This window comes from Tupaia chinensis, unplaced genomic scaffold, assembly GCF_000334495.1.
Source record: "Tupaia chinensis unplaced genomic scaffold, TupChi_1.0 Scaffold140863_1, whole genome shotgun sequence".
Lineage (NCBI taxonomy): Eukaryota > Metazoa > Chordata > Mammalia > Scandentia > Tupaiidae > Tupaia > Tupaia belangeri.
Genome location: NW_006200731.1, coordinates 13408 through 30804, shown reverse-complemented (window position 1 = coordinate 30804; position 17397 = coordinate 13408). Strand labels below are relative to the sequence as shown.

Genomic DNA, 17397 nt, shown 5'->3' with positions numbered 1-17397 from the left:
AAAAAAAAATTTTAAATTTATTTAAAAGAATATGACTAAGAAGTGCACACGTCCACTATTCATACATTAAAAACGATATGTATATTTATAAAATACAAAGTTGTTTTAAGATTTTTAAATATAACATCAACAATTGGACTAAGGCCGTTACTACATATATCACCTGAAATATTTCACATTTTCTGTGATGAGAACTTTAGTATCATAGTCTTTTGGCAGTATTAGAATAAATAGTACTCAATCATAAGTTATATTCACCATGCATACACTCACTTTCATAACCCTTTTAGAATTTGATTTATTCCACATGTCACTTTGTTTCTATTTAGTTCCAGAAACCATGATTAAAGCATTTCTTACTTTTCCTATATTCTGAAACATTTAAATAGCACCTGGCAGGGCCAGCAGGTGGCATGGTGTTTAAGGCTCTGGACTCACACATGGTCAACCACATTTCAAGTCCCAGACGTGGTGGCTTGATTTCTCACTTTCTTCCCACTCCTCTGTGTCTCTCTGGTGAGAACACCTTCCTGTTGCAAATTAAAAACAAAACAATAATAATGATACATAATTTTTTTTAAAGAAAAGGGTGGAATTTGATTTTATTTACAGGACTTTGCAAGGTATGAAATTCCACATAGAAATAAGAAACCCGTTTGGAGGACAAGCTTCATACAGTATGTACAGTTTGGAACTGTGCAAGTATAGTTTTGTTGTAAAAAGTAGTTGTTAAAAGTGCTACAATAACAACTACATTTAAAAAGAGTTCTTGGTAGAGAAACAGACAAACTTATACCAAACATAGCACGTGACAAGCACTTCTGTGCCTTAGCTGTGAAGTCTAGAAGTTAAAGGCCCCAGAATTACCATCCTGCACTTGGAAAGTGTAGCCATCAGAGGTAGATTCGGGCACAACATTCTGATCTTCCTCTACAGAGAAATACTTTTCAATCAAGTTTAATGAAGACTTGTACACAGACTCTTTTTCATGGTTTTGTAGGGCTTCAATTTTATCCAGGCCTCCACATTCTTCCATCATTATACTAAGTTTCTCAGTTCCTCCTATCTTCTCAGCAGCCTGAAAAATATTTGAAATGGCATCCAAAATAACCAGAATAATTTTGGTATCTTTTGCAGTTAAGAGGTTCATCAGCAGTTCTATGATGCCGCAGTGGACGAGGTATACAAACTGCTCCACTGTTCCACTGCATGTGTAGTTGGTCACAGCCCACACAGCCTCCTTCTGCATCTTAAAGTCAGCCTTAGAGAGCACGCTGACAAGGAACGGGACAAACCTGTGATTCACAACCTGCTGGATCTGGTACTGCCGACCAGCGGTGATGTTGGACATGGTCCACGTAGCTTCCTTCTGAATATTTGTTTTGGAGTTGGTTAGAAGGCTGGGGAAGACGGCGAGTGCTCCAGCATCTATCACAACCTGGGTCTGTTCATCTATCCCAGTGACAATATTACCTATGGCTCTTAGGGCAGCGGTCACAATGGGCAATTCAGTAACTCCTAGAAGCTTCACAAGTTGGGGAACAACTCCTGTTTTCACAACCATTTCAATCCATTCATTTGAACCATCAGTAAGGTAATAATGGCCCAGCAGGTATCTGCTAATACTTTGAGATCATCGTGATGCAGAAGATGAACTAAAGTAGGAAGAATCTGCTCAACAGCATCTAGCGGGGGTGCGGGATTCCTGTTGCGGCAGAGGTTTGAAAGTGTCCAGGTAAGGTTACGTAAGTAACCACATGCTAATGATGACATATCAGGAACTGCAAGGAGAGCCAACAGCGGGTCAATTGCTCCATACTTGATAACTAGGTCCCAGAAAACTGAACCATCCCCTGCAATGTTTCCTAGAGCCCACACAGCTTGCTCACTGATGTGCATGTGGGGAGAGGCCAACAGAGAAATGAACGCTGGGATAGCACCTCTGTCCACCACAGCCTTGGTCTGTTCTGACGTCCCAGAAGCAATGTTAGTGAGTGCCCATGCAGATTCAAACTGGATGAGACTACAATCATTTCTGCCCAAGAAGGACACAAATTTTGGAATCAACCCAGCCCGGATGATGTTGTCTATGGGGGGCTGTTTTTCCCTAGAAAGCAGCTTCCTAGCAGCTTGAGTAGCCTGGAGCTGGCTTTTCAAATTGTTGCCAATAATGCCTTTGACAATGTCATCAACAGACCAATTTACAGTGCCCTGGGTGTTGCGGTTTTCCTGCAGTGGAGAAGTAGCATCTTCGGGAAATGAGCTTACATTTCTCCTTTTCAGCATCTGGTCATCCTTCTTAGCTTTCCTCAGCTCCACATTCACTTCTATCCTTCACTGCCTCATTTCTGTACTGTCTTTTCCCTTGTTCTTGAATCTGTTAAGACGGGCAGCTGGTGAATTTGCATTCTCATTGGTGGACATGGTTATGAGATGAAGGGAAAAAGCTGCACAGACGACTCAGGCTCACACAAGAAGTGGCGCGGGGCTCACAGGCTGGGGATCCGCTGCCCTAGAACTGTCCACCATGGCTCAGCCTTAAGACTGTGTGCCATGATACATAATATTAAATAAACAAGTGTTTAAATAAATAAAGTATAAATAGTAACTGGCTTGCCAGTTTTTCAACCATTTGGCACATTTCAGGTATGTTTAGGTGGCTCTTTCTATATTTTATACACTATTATGTTAATTCTGAAAAAAACTGTTGTTAAATATGCTTTTGTTCAAAATTAAACATTTAATTCAAATCTTCTAGTCAATTACTGGCAGCATCAAATCATTTTACAAATTTGTAAAAAAAAATTTCTCTGTAGTTAATTGGTCTTCATAATTATTTATTTTCCCCTTGGAAATTTGCAGTTTTTAAAAGAATATTTGCTAAAAGTATGTTTTGAATTTTAAAAATAGTTCATTTTTGGTTATTAAATAGTGTTATATATTGTCTTTAATTGTTTCTCTATTCTCTGTGTAATTATTCTGGTGTTAATTTCTTAAATCCTAATCTTAATTTAAACATTCAAAGTGCTTTTTTCTTTTCTTTTTTGAAAGACCACATCAGAGTATAACGCCTCAGCCACTATTCCACTTGCTGGCTTGTGCTAGATAAAGCTTTAATCAGACTTCTGGAAATTCTCCGAGGCCTATCTGCAAACTTGTATATAATTCATACAAGTGGATTTGGCCAGAATCTTTATTACCTGTAATGTTACTACTTAGTAATTTTCTATCCAATCATTCCCACCTTGCTCTTTGAGTACAAATTTTTACTTATCCTCGATGTATTCAGATTTGAACCTAATATACTTGAACTACTGGAAAACCCCTCACAGCCACATTACTCATGTATATTTTGACACTTTAAAAAAAGGTTTACTTACCATGATGTAAAAGCTATCCTGAAGGGATCAAGAGTGGCATGGTTGTTAAGCTACTGGATTCTCACATGGCTGACCACAGTTCATGTCTTGGGCCTGGAAGCTCCAAAATTATGACAGGAACATGTGCATGCATGCCCAAAATCCTTAGAGGAGAATAGAGCAGAGATTGAGGTGTGGCTATCATCACTGGTTTGTATATGGTGGCAGCCTTTAGATACGTATGGCTTCTCTACAAAGCACACTTCTACCATCCTCTAGTCAGGAGTGAGAACCCAGAGTTAGCACCTTGATTCTAATAACTTCATGTCATGACCTCAGTGTCACAATAGGCACGCAGGCATCACTAAGTGGATCTTGGTGGCAAAATTGCTAATGTATCAACAATCTCACTCATTCTGGGCCTCCCAAAGATTGAATATGAAGATAGTGCTGATGTAGTGTACAACAAAGTATATTAATTCTCTCTTCTGTCTTGAAAGAAATGAAGAAACACAAAAAATGAGAAGAAAGATGATCAAAGGATAGCAAGGCATCCTGAGTTCACAACTGTGCTCTTCTCTTTTCTGTGCGCACTTGATTATTTCAATGTGATTAATCACACACACACATATACCAACTACATTATTACACATATATAAACATATTTACACATACATATAACCAACAACTTACAGAGGTCTTGACACTTCTTGAGGTGGCCTCATCATAAAATGTAGTTGGCTTAGAGTTTCATTCTCTTCCATGGTTTCAAGAGGGAAAAACCCACCCAGTACCAGGTCCCCATCCTTGTGGACATTTGGCTTCAGGTATCTATGACAGCTAAAATGTGTCATCTCACAAGCTGTTTGTAAAGGCTGCAGAAGTAGCACGAGACTAATCAAAGGTAATGACGTGTCTGAGCTGGCTCAACACAGATAAAAAGCCCTATGTGTGGGAGCTAAGGAGGAGATGGAACTGGATTGTGTCTGCAGGCTCACCCCTCTGTTGGAAGAGTCAACTCTGTGGAGGGCACAGAGGATTCTCACTTCCACTATCTGCCTTCAACTTGCCCAAAATGTATTCTAGACTGTCATAACAGATGAGGACATAAGTAGAAGAATTAAAAAAGGCATTTCTATAGGAGCCATGGTGCTGAGCCTTGTGCTTTATCTGAGCAGTTCTGGTTTTCCTGTCTTTTTATTATTTCACTTAAGTCTCATCCAGGGGCTCTAGGGATCTCTCTGCCCTGGGGCTCTGCACCTGTCATCCTCCATTTTAGTGAAAAACAATTTGGGAAAAACATGTTTTGCACTGTGTTTCTCCCCCAGACTTTATGATTTCATAATGGCCAGGTAAGGCTTTGGGGATCATCCTATCCTGAGACAATTTTGTAATTTTGTGACTGAAGCCAAAGTATCTGTATCAGACAATTGCTCTTATAATTTGGACTTTTAAAAATGGTGTTAAAACATATAAAAGTTGGACTAGCAGGTGGCATAGTAGTTAAGGAACTGGACTCCCACATGACTGGCAATGGTTTGAACCCTGAACTGTGCAGTTTAAAACTCATGCTGAGCACTTGTGCATGCATTACAAAAATCTTGGAATGAAGGAAAATGGGGAAGAAATTGTGGTGTGACCATCCTCCTTAGGGGAAGATTTTTCACTTTTTCTTTCTCTCTTTGGCAATCACCTGTGCCCAATAGCAAAAATATCACTCTAAATGAAAAAATAAGTGAAAAAATACACAATAACCTAATTTTGTATGATGCCTTAAAAAGTAGGGGAAGGAATAATATCAGTCACTGGTGGCCTCACTAGTGTACAGAAGAGATTTCTTTGCTATGCAGTATCACTCTCAGGTCTGCAACATGATCATGAGACAAATGAGCCTTATAACTTACAAAGAAGTAGGATCCTTTCCAGGGAAGATTAGATTATTTTTAAATCCTAATGTTCTATAAAATTAATCCACATACTCCTAAGAATGATATCCTCTGCTCTGCCCACTGATAATTCAGGTGTCAAGTACTTATTACACAATTTAATATGTAATAACTATAAAGTACTCTATTCTTGACCCAGCATTTATCTCTTGTTATATTTTTTACCAGTCTTTATAGATAATATTCTTGAAAATTATTCATGACTTATTTATTTATTTTTGTATTTCTATTTTTTGCTTTTTATAAAAATATGATATATGCAAAGGTATTTTAACTGATGTAAACTTAGAGGGATGGCCAAATTGAGCCACTTTGAAGGTATTAACAGGGCTGCCAGTTCGTGTGATGGTTAAGTTGTTGTATTCCTGCATGGATGACTGCAGTTCGAGTTCCAGGCTTGGTGGTTTGATTTTTCACTTTCCCTCCCTTAATTTAACAAATAATAAATATAAACATTTTTATATTAATTAACAAAATTAACAATAATAACAAATAAAATAAAATAAAATAATTTGTTAAAAACAACATATGTATTACCTCACAACTTGTTACTGGGGTGAGAATACAATATCTACTCTCAGAGAATTTTTCAGGTATACAATATAATGTACTTAATTGCACTGATATGATGATGTACATTAGAACCTTTGAACTCATTCCTATTGACTGAAATATTATTTTTTGACCAATATTTTAATTAATTTAATTTATTTTTAGAGAGATTTTTGCTGTAGGGCACATGTGTTTGCTGGAGAGACACAGACAGACAGACACAAATCAAGAAATTACCCCTAGTAATATGGTCACAATGCAATCTCTTCTCAATTCTCCTCTTGGGATTTTGTGCAAACACACACATGTGCCTGGCATGAATTTTAAGCCACTGCATGTGGAACTCAATTTGTGTTCTACCTGGTGGCCCAGCAAGCTAACCATACACAGTCAGCTGCTTTCTTGGCCAACATTTTTAAAACCTGGCTACCCTCAACCTGTAGTAGCTGTCATATTATTCTCTGCTTCTGTGAATTTTAGTTTTTAATACTCTACTTACATGTAAGATAATGAGGTGTATGTCTTTGTGTACCTGAGTTATTTCAATCAGCATAATGTCCTCCAAGTTCATCTCTATTGTTGAATAACAGAATATGTTTTGTTACTTTTAGGGTTCATGTGATCATCAGAGACTGAGGGAGAGAGAAACACTTCTCAATGGAGCTTCATCATGCTTTAATCCCTTCTCCATCTCTCCGTTCTGTCAGGAATTCAGAAATGCACATACACATACATAGTGTTTCTTAAGCCACCAAAAAATGGGATTCAAGCCATGGTCACTTATGTGGAACCCTGATCTTTTAAACAATAGGCTATGAAGCTGGTATGCACAATTCTGTTTTAAAGGTTGGGTAATGTTCTATTGTATACATATAAAAGATTTTCTTAAAATATTTTATTTAATTTATTATTTTTTAATTTAATTTTCTATTAGGCATATGCTCACCAGAGAGAAACAGATAGCAAGCAAGAGAGAGAGGGAAATTTTTTTTTAGAGAGGGAGCAAGCTGACAGGTCTGGGACTTGAACTGTGATCAGCCATGTAGGACCAGCACCTCAAACACCACCGCACTTGCCTGTCCCTGTAACATGTTTTTATCCATTTGTTTGTAATAGTTTTATCAATGTCTTATCATAACTACTATGAATAAATTTGTAACAAACATAAAAGCATGAATATATTTTTGATACATTTTTTCTTTATTTTTTATTTTATTTTATTTTATACATTCAATCACATTATTATTTGCCTTACAAAATGGATATTTCAACAGGTGAACATTTCTCCCTAGTACTGTTGATAACACTACAAAACATCTCCAACAGATAATACCACATTTCTTTGCCTCCCTATTTTTCTTCTAAATGTCCTTCCTCAGATATATTAATTTTTTTAATTTTCACACATAACCAATTATGCAATTGTTAAATCACATGTTAGTTCTATTTTAATTTTCTGCAAAACCTTAGAAAACTATTTTCCAGTGTTTAACCAATTTATATTTTTACCGACAATGTTCAATAGTTCTCTTTCCTTCTTGTGTTTATTGAATTTTTTTTTTAAGAATTGCTATCTTAAGAGATGTGAGGCGGGGACTGGCAGGTGGTATGTTTGTTGAGACATGGGACTCCCACATGGCTGACTATGGTTTAAGTCCTGGAACTGGTGCCTTGTTTTCTCATTTTCCTTGTCTCTCTCTTGTCAAATTAGAAAATAATAACAAATGGATAAAATAAATCAAAACTATTTTTAAGAAAAAGAGACATGATGTGATATTTCACAATTGTTTTTATTTGTATTTTCCCAATGATTAGTGATGTCGAATGTTTATTCATATACCTATTGGCCATTTGTATACTTTTTTCTGAAAAATTTTTATCCAAGTCCTTTGCACTTTTAACCCTCAGTTATTTGCTTTCTGAACATTAAGTTTTTAATTAATGTTGAATATTAACTTTTTATGTAATATATTACCAATATGTCAATAATTCTTCAGTTTCTCAAATCTGTTTTTGTTTTATTTGTTGGACAGAATCATTTTAGTTTTATATAACTTTGTTTATTATTGCTTTTCTTATATTTTTGCAACCTAAAACTATTTACTTATTAAAACTATACCAATACTTTAATCAACTATACAAAAAAGATAATGAGACAAATATGTGCTTTTATAGAACTGCCTATCACTCGGGCCAGATCCCTGCAGAGAGAATTCCCAGCATGACCTTATTGATCTGTGAGGACACAGAACAATCCTTATTCAGATGGGCACACTCATCTCATCTAACTTCTCCTACCACAATCTCTTCTCCTCCATTTTTTTCTCATAATTTTAAACACACACACACACACATATTCATCATGAGTTTCAATCCACCATATATGGGATTCAAACTGCAGTCAGCCATGTGGGAGCCCAGTAATGTAATCATTATGCTATTTTCTGGTCCTAAAGCTTGGAAAATTGATTAATAATCTTAAGAAGTAATCAAAATCTAAACATGTATGATTCATATGCTTTTTATAAACAGTCTTAAAATAACTATTTGAAAATTTATTTATTATTTATTTATTTATTTATTTATTTATTTATTTATTATTGTTTCTCAATACAATGACACACATGCCCTGTGACAGGGCATGTGTTCTCACTAGAGAGAGACAGAGATACAGAGAGAGAGCATGAAAGTGAGAAAGCAAGCTGCCAAATCTGAGATTGAAACCATGATCAACCATGTGAGAGTCCAGTGCCTCAACCACCATGCCACCTGCTAGACCCATAAGCTAATTTTGTACAGTATTTTGAATTTTAGCATTTTGACCATGATCTGTCACATGAGGTTAACTGTAGAATGTTCTACCAGTGGCATCATGTTGGTGGTCAAAATGTCTCATATTTTGTCATATTTCAGATGTTGGATGACCTCATCTCAGTCTGTAGTAACGATGTCAGAAATAAGTAGAGCAGGCAGGTGGTATGGTGGTTAAGGCACTGGACTCCCACATGGCCAACTGTTGTTTGAGTCCCAGACATGGTGGATTGCTTTCTCACTTCCCCCCTTTCTCTCTCTCTTTCTCTGGTCAAATTAAATATAATAATAATAAACAAAATTAAATAGGTAATCCTTTTAAAATACCAGAAATAACTAAAATGTATATAATGCATATAGGGTTTCTTAACAAATTTATATTATGTAAAAACAGCCCAGCTTCCCAAAAAACTAAACAATTTTAAAACTTTTAATCTTGTTTTGCTGTTATCTAAATGCTTTTGAGACCTGCAAGCTGTCCAGAGGGAAAGATAGCCATTTCTTCCAGTTTTAAGATATAAAAATACTCTTTAAACTATTTCTATTTTAGAGAATTATTTATTTAATTTATATATTATTATTTTATTTTTTTTAATTGCTACAGCAAACCTGTGCTCACCAGTAAGAGAGAAAGCGAGAAAAAAAGCCACCAAGTCTGGGACTCAAACTGTGGCCATCCACATGGGAGTCTGACATCTCAACCACACCACCTGCTGGTTGGCCCCAAAATATTTGTTTCTCCACAAGCTCTGTGTCCATCAGGTAATGTGGTGTTTAAAGCATTGGACTCCCACATGGCTGACTGAAGTTTGAATCCCAGACCATGTGTCTGGCTCTCTCATTTTCCCTTTCTCACTGTCTCTCTCTCTCTCTCAGTTGAGTTACAAATAATAATAGTTGGACCATCAGAAGGCATAATTACTATGTCACTGAACTCCCACATGGCTGACTGTTGTTTGAGTCCCAGGTCCAATGGCTTGAAACTCATGCTGGGCACAAGTTGTGTAAGTGCCAAAATTTCAGGAGGAGAATAGAGGAGAAGCAATTGTGGCATGACCATTCGGGGAGGGGGGTGTTTTCTCACTTTCTGCCTCTCTGTCCAGCAAGTGCACATGCCCTATAGTAAAAATCTCTATAAATTAATAAAGTAATAATATGAATAAATAAAATTAAATTAGAAAAAAGTTCTAAGTTAAGGTCATTTGAAAACTTTAATAAAAATAAGGGGTTATTTGATGGAGGAGTCCAACCCAGCAGGGTCCCAGGATCTGTCTGAGCCCCCTCACTTCTGGTCAGTTTAGTATGTTGGCAAGGCCGCTACTATGCGTCCCCTGACCTAGGATTTTGCTCCAGAAACTGGCAGCCTTGCTGGGAAGCGACCCCTCTCTGACTCCCCAATATACTACTATAAAAGAATTATGTAGCTCTCTTGTACATCCTGAGTATACAATAAAATCTCCCAGGAAGTCTCCCAACCGCTCCCCTTTGCTCTGATCACCTACTATTAATTACAATGCTTTATCTCCATGGTCACAATAGAGGGTGGGCTGAAGTTTTTTCTAGGCAGAAATAATCTTGACCTTTGGAAGGCCCTTCAAAATACATTTAATGTTAATCCTTTCTTTACCTAAAATAGGATTAGGCCAAACTGGCCCAGGACACCCCCACCCTCTCCAAGTGAAATAGATAAATATATTAGGATTTCTCAAATTAAGTTTTAGATCCCTACAAAACTATATAAGTACCATTCTTTATTAAGATCCATAAGAACTAATATCTATTCTTGAGATTTTCTTTTCTCAGCACCATTCCCAGTAATCACAAGATGGCTGCTGCGCTGCATCAGCTGATAATCATCTCTGCTTACTGGAACCGCTTTCCCAAAACTGCATTCCAATGAGACCCACCTACAATTGCGGAACTGCACTAGACCCACCCTTAATCCAACCCTAAACAGAATCTATGTTCTCTATTGTTAAAACTATATGAGCTGATAATTAAAACACGTAGTCCCTTTTCCATTTACTTGCATGTAACACGTTTTCAATAAAAACGCACAATGATTCCTAGCAGTTGTCACTCCTCAGAGAGCAATCTTTGAGGAGTGTCCGGCATAGGACGTGCATGAAAAGGCACCGAGGCCTCTGTCTTCTGTTCACTTTCGCTGCCTCTGTCGAGATAACCCACCTTAGCCATAGCATTTAATCCAATTTTATCAAACTTGTATCATATATTTTCATCCAATAAGTGTCCAACTTTGAAAAAATAGAAAAGATAAATTTATAAGAAAACTTTTATTTTTAGCAGGATTTTTCTATAGGGTGCATGTGCTTGTTAGAGAGAGAAAGAGACCAAGAAAGAGAGAGAAAAAGTGAGAAATCACCCCAGGGAAGATTGCCAGGCTGCAGTCCTTCTACATTCTCTTCCTGCTATATTGAGAATGCACACATACACATGCCTGGTGTGATTTTTCAAGCCACTGGCTCTGGAACTCATGGTCAGTCATGTGGAAGTCTAGATACATAACCATGGTGCCATCTGCTAGCCCATAAATAATGTTTTATAAGAAACATAATTGCTACTATATTTAAACTCTTAAATTATATTTACTTAATGTCAACTTTCCAATAATTAGTGCATAGTATTTTTTAAAACTAATATACTAAAAGAACTGCTCAGAGGACAGTAGTACCTTCTTGGTTTGGGCCACTGATTAAGGTTTATTTTAGTCAAGAAATACCATAGTATATTAGGCAGATTAAAATTCAAAGGTTGACATGGGTTTTGAGATATTGAAGACAAAATGTAAATTGTATTTCAGATGTCATGTTCTTTGGACTGTGAAGAAATTGCACACGGTGTTTTTTTACATTATAAAAAAGCTTTGCTTATACTACTGAAAGTGAAAATATTTTTCTTTAAAAAAATATAGTTTTGAGTATGCAGACTTTTCAAAATAGACAAAACAGCAAAATGTTTATTTTTTATTTTTATTTATTTATTTTTAAGATTTTTGCTACAGTGCAAGTACACGCACCAGAGGGAGACAGAGCAAGACAGTGAAAAGGAAAGTGAGAACTCAACATCCAGAGTCATGGCAACACCACAATTTATCCTTCTCTATTCTCCTCCTGGGATTTTGTGTGTGTGTGCACGTTGCACACATGTCTAGTGTAATTTTCAAACTACCAGTTCCAGGGCTTGAACCTTGGTCATGTGGGAGTACAACACCTTAACCACTACACCATTTACTGCCCCTAAAATGTTTATATTTCATTTATTTTTATAAGGTTCATTTATTTTATTTTACTATTACTTTTTAAACATTTTCTGTGGAGCATGTGCACTTACAAGAAAGAGAGAATGTGAGAAAATAAATAAGTGAGAAAGCAAATAACAAGGACCAGGACTCAAAGTGTGCTTGGTCATGTGGAAGCCAAGTGCCTTAACCACTATGCATCCTGTTGGCTCCTAAAATGTTTATTTTTATTATTTATTAAACTTATATATTTAGGATATTTTCTTAAAAATACATTAACTTTTAATATGGCTTTTATTCACTTTTATTTTTCCTGAGACAATATTATTAAAACTTTGCATCTTTGACATCAATGTTTCTAGTAGTACTAGAGCCTCTTGGAAGAAAGATTTACTAAGGAATAATTACACACAGTAACATTATTCTGGTTTTTTTTGGGGGGGGGCAAGAGATTTTTGCTATAGGGTGTGTGCTTACCAGTGGAAATGGCCATACCACAATCTCTTCTCCATTCTCCTCTAATGATTTTGGGCATGCATGCACATGTGCCCAGAGTGACTTTCAAGTAACTGTGATAGGGACTCATACTATGGTAAGCCATGTGGTTGTTGTGGCATGAGATATTCAAGAATTGAGACCGCTCAAGAAATTAGAATTTTTATGAGCCTTTATTTCTGGCCAGGGACTGCCACCCTCACACCACACACAGGTAGTGTCAGAAGTGACAGTCCTGACAAACAATTTTGCAGATTATTTAAGCATAAAAACCACATGGGGTTTCCCAGCCTTTGGGGAGGGTTTGCGCTGAATGGGGCAGAGGGCTCTTTCCAGGGAGGAAGAGAAAAGAGGGAGGGTTAAAGGTTGGGGTCGCCAGGTGTTGCAAGGGAAGAAGAGCTGCAAGGGCCTCTGGGAAGGGCCACAGGGGTTGTAAAACAGTGAGGGTACAATGGGTGGTTATATTTTGCACAATATTTTATCATTTACTTTTGGAAGCAGTATACAGAAGCAGAACAGCGGTTACTGTGTTTTTTACAACATATAACCTTACCCTTGGGAGGGCCTGTGGGGTGCTTTCCTAGCCTTCCTAGCTTAGCATACTACATTTTCTAAATTTTTGCCCATTATCCGGCACAGTGGGAATCCAGCGCCTTAACTACTGCACCTCCTAGTGGCCACAACACTGACCTGTTTCAAGTGTGTAATTCAAAATGTGTTAGTAAATTAAGAGAGTTGTTCAACTATGACCAAAATCCAATTTTAGAATGTTTTATCACTCAGAAAAATTCCTGATGGCACACTTCTCTCCCAGCCTCCAAATCCACTGCTTTCTGATTTGTTTTTTTCTGGCTATTTCATATAAATGACATGATAATGATTAAAGAAAATAAGAGTATAAGTCTTTTTTTTTTCTTAAATTGCCTGTTTTTTGTTTGTTTGTTTGTTTGTTTTGAGATATTTTTGCTATAGGGCATGTGTGCTCGCCAGAAAGACAGAGACAGAAAACGAGAAATCACCCCCCCCCCGGAGAGATGGCCATGTCACAATCCCTTCTCCTCTCAGGATCTTGGGCATGCATGCACATGTGCCCTTCTGAGTTTAAGCTACCGGGTCTGGGACTCAAACCACCGTTGACCACATGGGAGTTCAGTGACATAGCCATAACACTAACTGCTGGTCCCCTTAAATTGCTTGCTTTGTTCTCTTTTGGGCTCTGAATTTTGATTTATGAGTTTGACATGTCAAGATTTTTTTAATTTTAAAATCAAGGAGATAATTATAATGCAGTATTTTTCACCCATAACCAAAATAAACTCTTTAAAAGAGTTGGTTCTTGTTTAGCATTAGAAAGTTTCATTAAAGGAAGATAACTTGACTTTTCCTAGAACTTTTACCCCATCTATTTACAATGTTTTTCTACTCTGTGCCTTGAACTCTGTGCACTTTGCAACAATGTGACCATATTTTGAAACTCACAAATGCTTCCTAGAAAAGTTTATGGTATCCCAAATAACCACTGAAATGTCTGTGTGTCTTTATGGCAAGATGCTAATTAAGTGGGAAAACAGAAGCATGTTATGCATTGGTTAGATGGTCCCTTGTCTCACTAAGGCATATTTGTAGTGCTGTTGGGAACCAGCTCTCATAGAGCACTTCCATTACCTCTGTTGGTGAACGTGATCTCCCCCCAGTTGTAGTCTCCATAGTACCTTAGAAATGGGGAGTACTTGAGCACTAAAGTTTCCATTGTAATGTAATGTTTCCATTGTAATGTAATGTCCATTGTAATGTAAATAATTACTATTTTACTTATTTATTTTAGATTTTGCCATAGGGTTTGTACACTCACCTGAGAGAGACAGAGGGAGAGTGAGAAATCACCCCTCAGGGGGAATTCTCATGCTGCAATCTCTTCTCCTCCATTCTCCCCTCTAGACCTTGGGCTAGCACACACCCAGTGTGATTTTCAAGCTGCCAGTCAATCACTCAAGTTATGGTTTGACAGATGGTAATTCAGTGCCTTAACACCACACCATCTTCCGGCTGTAATGTTTTAGTTCTGGACCTGACATCATGCTTTCTCACTTTCCCTTTCTCTCTCTCTCACTCTGTTAAAAAAAATTAAATAAACTGTTCTTTAAAAATATCTATAAAGTTTTTCTGTTTTTAAAAAATTATTCATTTAATTATATTTGTTATTATTATTTTTAAATTTGACCAAGGAGAGACAGAGAGAGAGAGAGAAGAAGGAACAGTGAGAAAACAAGCTGCCAAATCAAGGATTTAAACCATGGTCAGCCATGTGAAAGTCTAGTACCTTAATCACCAAGCCAGTGTTGGTCCTCTTTTTGTTTATGAAAGGCAACAAAAAAATGGATGTGTCAAGGGAAAATATTTTTCTTCTTCTACTGAAAGTCTCATTTCAATATGAATTTATCTGTGTAATTCATTTATATTATGGTTCCTTGATATTTGTCTATTATTGTTGTATTATATTTTCATAATATTTGTTACTATGAGGTAATATTATTGATAGTTATTCCCATTAATGATTTTGATTTATTAAAGCTAAAACTGCCTTTCTTGAAATAAAATATATTTAAAAAATACCTGTTTAGTGACCATAGTAAGCTATATAACTTCAGCTAAGTGTTAAAAGTGTTATTTTATAGTATATTTATTCTACCCACAAAGTTTTATGTCTAAAGTCAACTTTTGTTCACAGCTATGTATATATCAGCTGACCTTACTAATGAAAGTATTTAGATTAATTAAGATATTTTGTGAATCAGTACAATGTGGAAAAGAATAAGGGAATGGAAAACAACTGCAGATACCAGAGGTGGGGAGAAGAGGATGGGAAATAGCGGAGGGTGAGAAATTGGGGAAAAAGTAAAGTTCTCATTAGTTATCACTTATTAAACCATGAAATGAGTACTTGGTACCTGAATTAGCAAGAGACCGAACACAGAATATCATGTTGAGGGACAGGTGGATTAATTTTGTGGAGGGGTGGAGTTTAAAGATAATCTAATCTTATTTAGAAAGTAGCCTACTTCTTAGTAAATGATATGGTTCATTTCTGTCAAGATGGAATTGCATACCTGAGGGTGATGTTGGAAGTAGCAATGAAATGTCTTCTGTGCACTAGTGAGAAAGCCATTGACGACTGACATTATTCCTTCCCCTTCTTGCTAAGGCATCAGACAGAATTAGAATTCTGTGGATCTTTACATTTTTATTATTGCTATGTTTTTTTATTATCATTATTATGTTTTTATTTGATGTAGGACATATGTACTCAGCATAGAGAAACAGAGCGAGAGAAGCAAGGCACCAGGTTGGGACTCAAATGGCAGTCAATGATGTAGATGTCAAGAAACTTAACTACACATTACCTGCTGGCCACTACTTATTTATTTATTTAGAAAAAAAATGTAATAGGGCATGTGTGCTCACCAGAAAAACCAAGAGAAAGTGAGAAAACCTCCCCGAGGGGGTATGATCACACCACAGTCCTTTTTCCTTTATCCTCCTTTCAAGATTTTGGTCGTGCAAACATACAGGAATAGTGTGAGTTTTAAGCTGCCAGGTCCAGCACTCAAACCACAGTGGGTCATCTGGGAGTTCAGTACCTTAACCACTATTAAACCTGTGAGTCCAACATTTATAAATTTTAACACCATTAAAAAGTGCAAATCTTAACAGCAGTCTTGTGACAAAAACATTTTGGCCACTTTTGGTCACAAAATTACAAAGCTTATTGTCTCAGGGCAGGGTTATCACCAAAGTTTTACTTGGCCATTATGAAATTATAAAGTCTAGGGAAGAGAAACAGCCCAAAACATGTATTACCTAAGTTGTTTTTGTATCAAAATGGTGGGTGACAGGTGCAGAGACCTAGGGCAGGGAGATCCCCAAAGCTCCTGGATGGGACTTAAGTGAAACAGTAAAAAGACAGGGAAGCCAGAGCTGCTCACATTAAGAGTGAATCTCAGCAACATGACTCCTGTGGAAATGCCCTTTTAAATGCTTCTAGCTATGTCCCTATCTGTCACACCAGTCTGGCACACTCTTTGTACAGGTTGAAGTCAGACCATGGAAATTAGAATTCTCTGAGCCCTCCACAGAATTGCCTCTTCCAACAGAGGACTGAGCCTGCAGGCACAATTCAGTTTCACCTCCTTCTCAGCTGACACAAGTAGGGCTTTTTTATCTGTTTGGTCAGCTAAGAAATGTCATTACCTCTGATTAGTGTCTTGATACTTCTGCAGCCTTTATGAATGGTGTGTGCAATGGAATATATGAGCTGTCTTAGATACCTGAAGCCAAGTGTCTACAAGAGTGGAGACCTGATACTGGGTGAGTTCTTCCCTTTTAATACCTTGGAGTTACAATCTGCACATAAAGGTTTTCTGATGAGGCCAACTCAAGAAGTGATAGATACTTGGTAAGTTGTTGGTTATATGTATGTGAAAATGTGTTTATAACTGTGCCATAACATAGTTGGCATTGTGTGTGTGTGTGTGTGTGTGTGTGTGTGTATGATTAACTTGACTTAAGAATAAGCAAGTGGGCACAGAAAAAAGTGCAGAATTCTGAACTAAGGATGTTTTGCCTTGTTGTCTTTTTATTATCTTTCTTTTTCTTATTTTCAAAGTTTCTCCATTTCTTTCAAGAGAGAAGAGAGAAATTAATATAATTTCTTGTCCACTCCATCAGTACTACCCCCAAATTTAGTCTTTGAGAGGCTCAGAATGAGCAAGATTGTTGGAATCGCAGCTCTTTTACCACCAAGACTAGTATCCTGAGGTCCACATTCATATTGAGACACTGACCTCCTTGATGTGAAGTTAATGTTAGCATCAAGGTGCTGAACCCGGGTACTCACTGCTGACTAGGGGATTGTAGCATTGTACTTTGTAGAGAAGCCATGGGTGTCTAAATGCCACCATGATATATAAACCAGAAA

General features: G+C 37.0%; 1 pseudogene; it reads right to left on the bottom strand.

The window, feature by feature from the left end:
• Window positions 1-841: 841 nt before the first annotated feature.
• On the bottom strand, window positions 842-2521 carry LOC102484280 (importin subunit alpha-1 pseudogene; annotated as a pseudogene).
• Between the last annotated feature and the right edge of the window lie 14876 nt (window positions 2522-17397).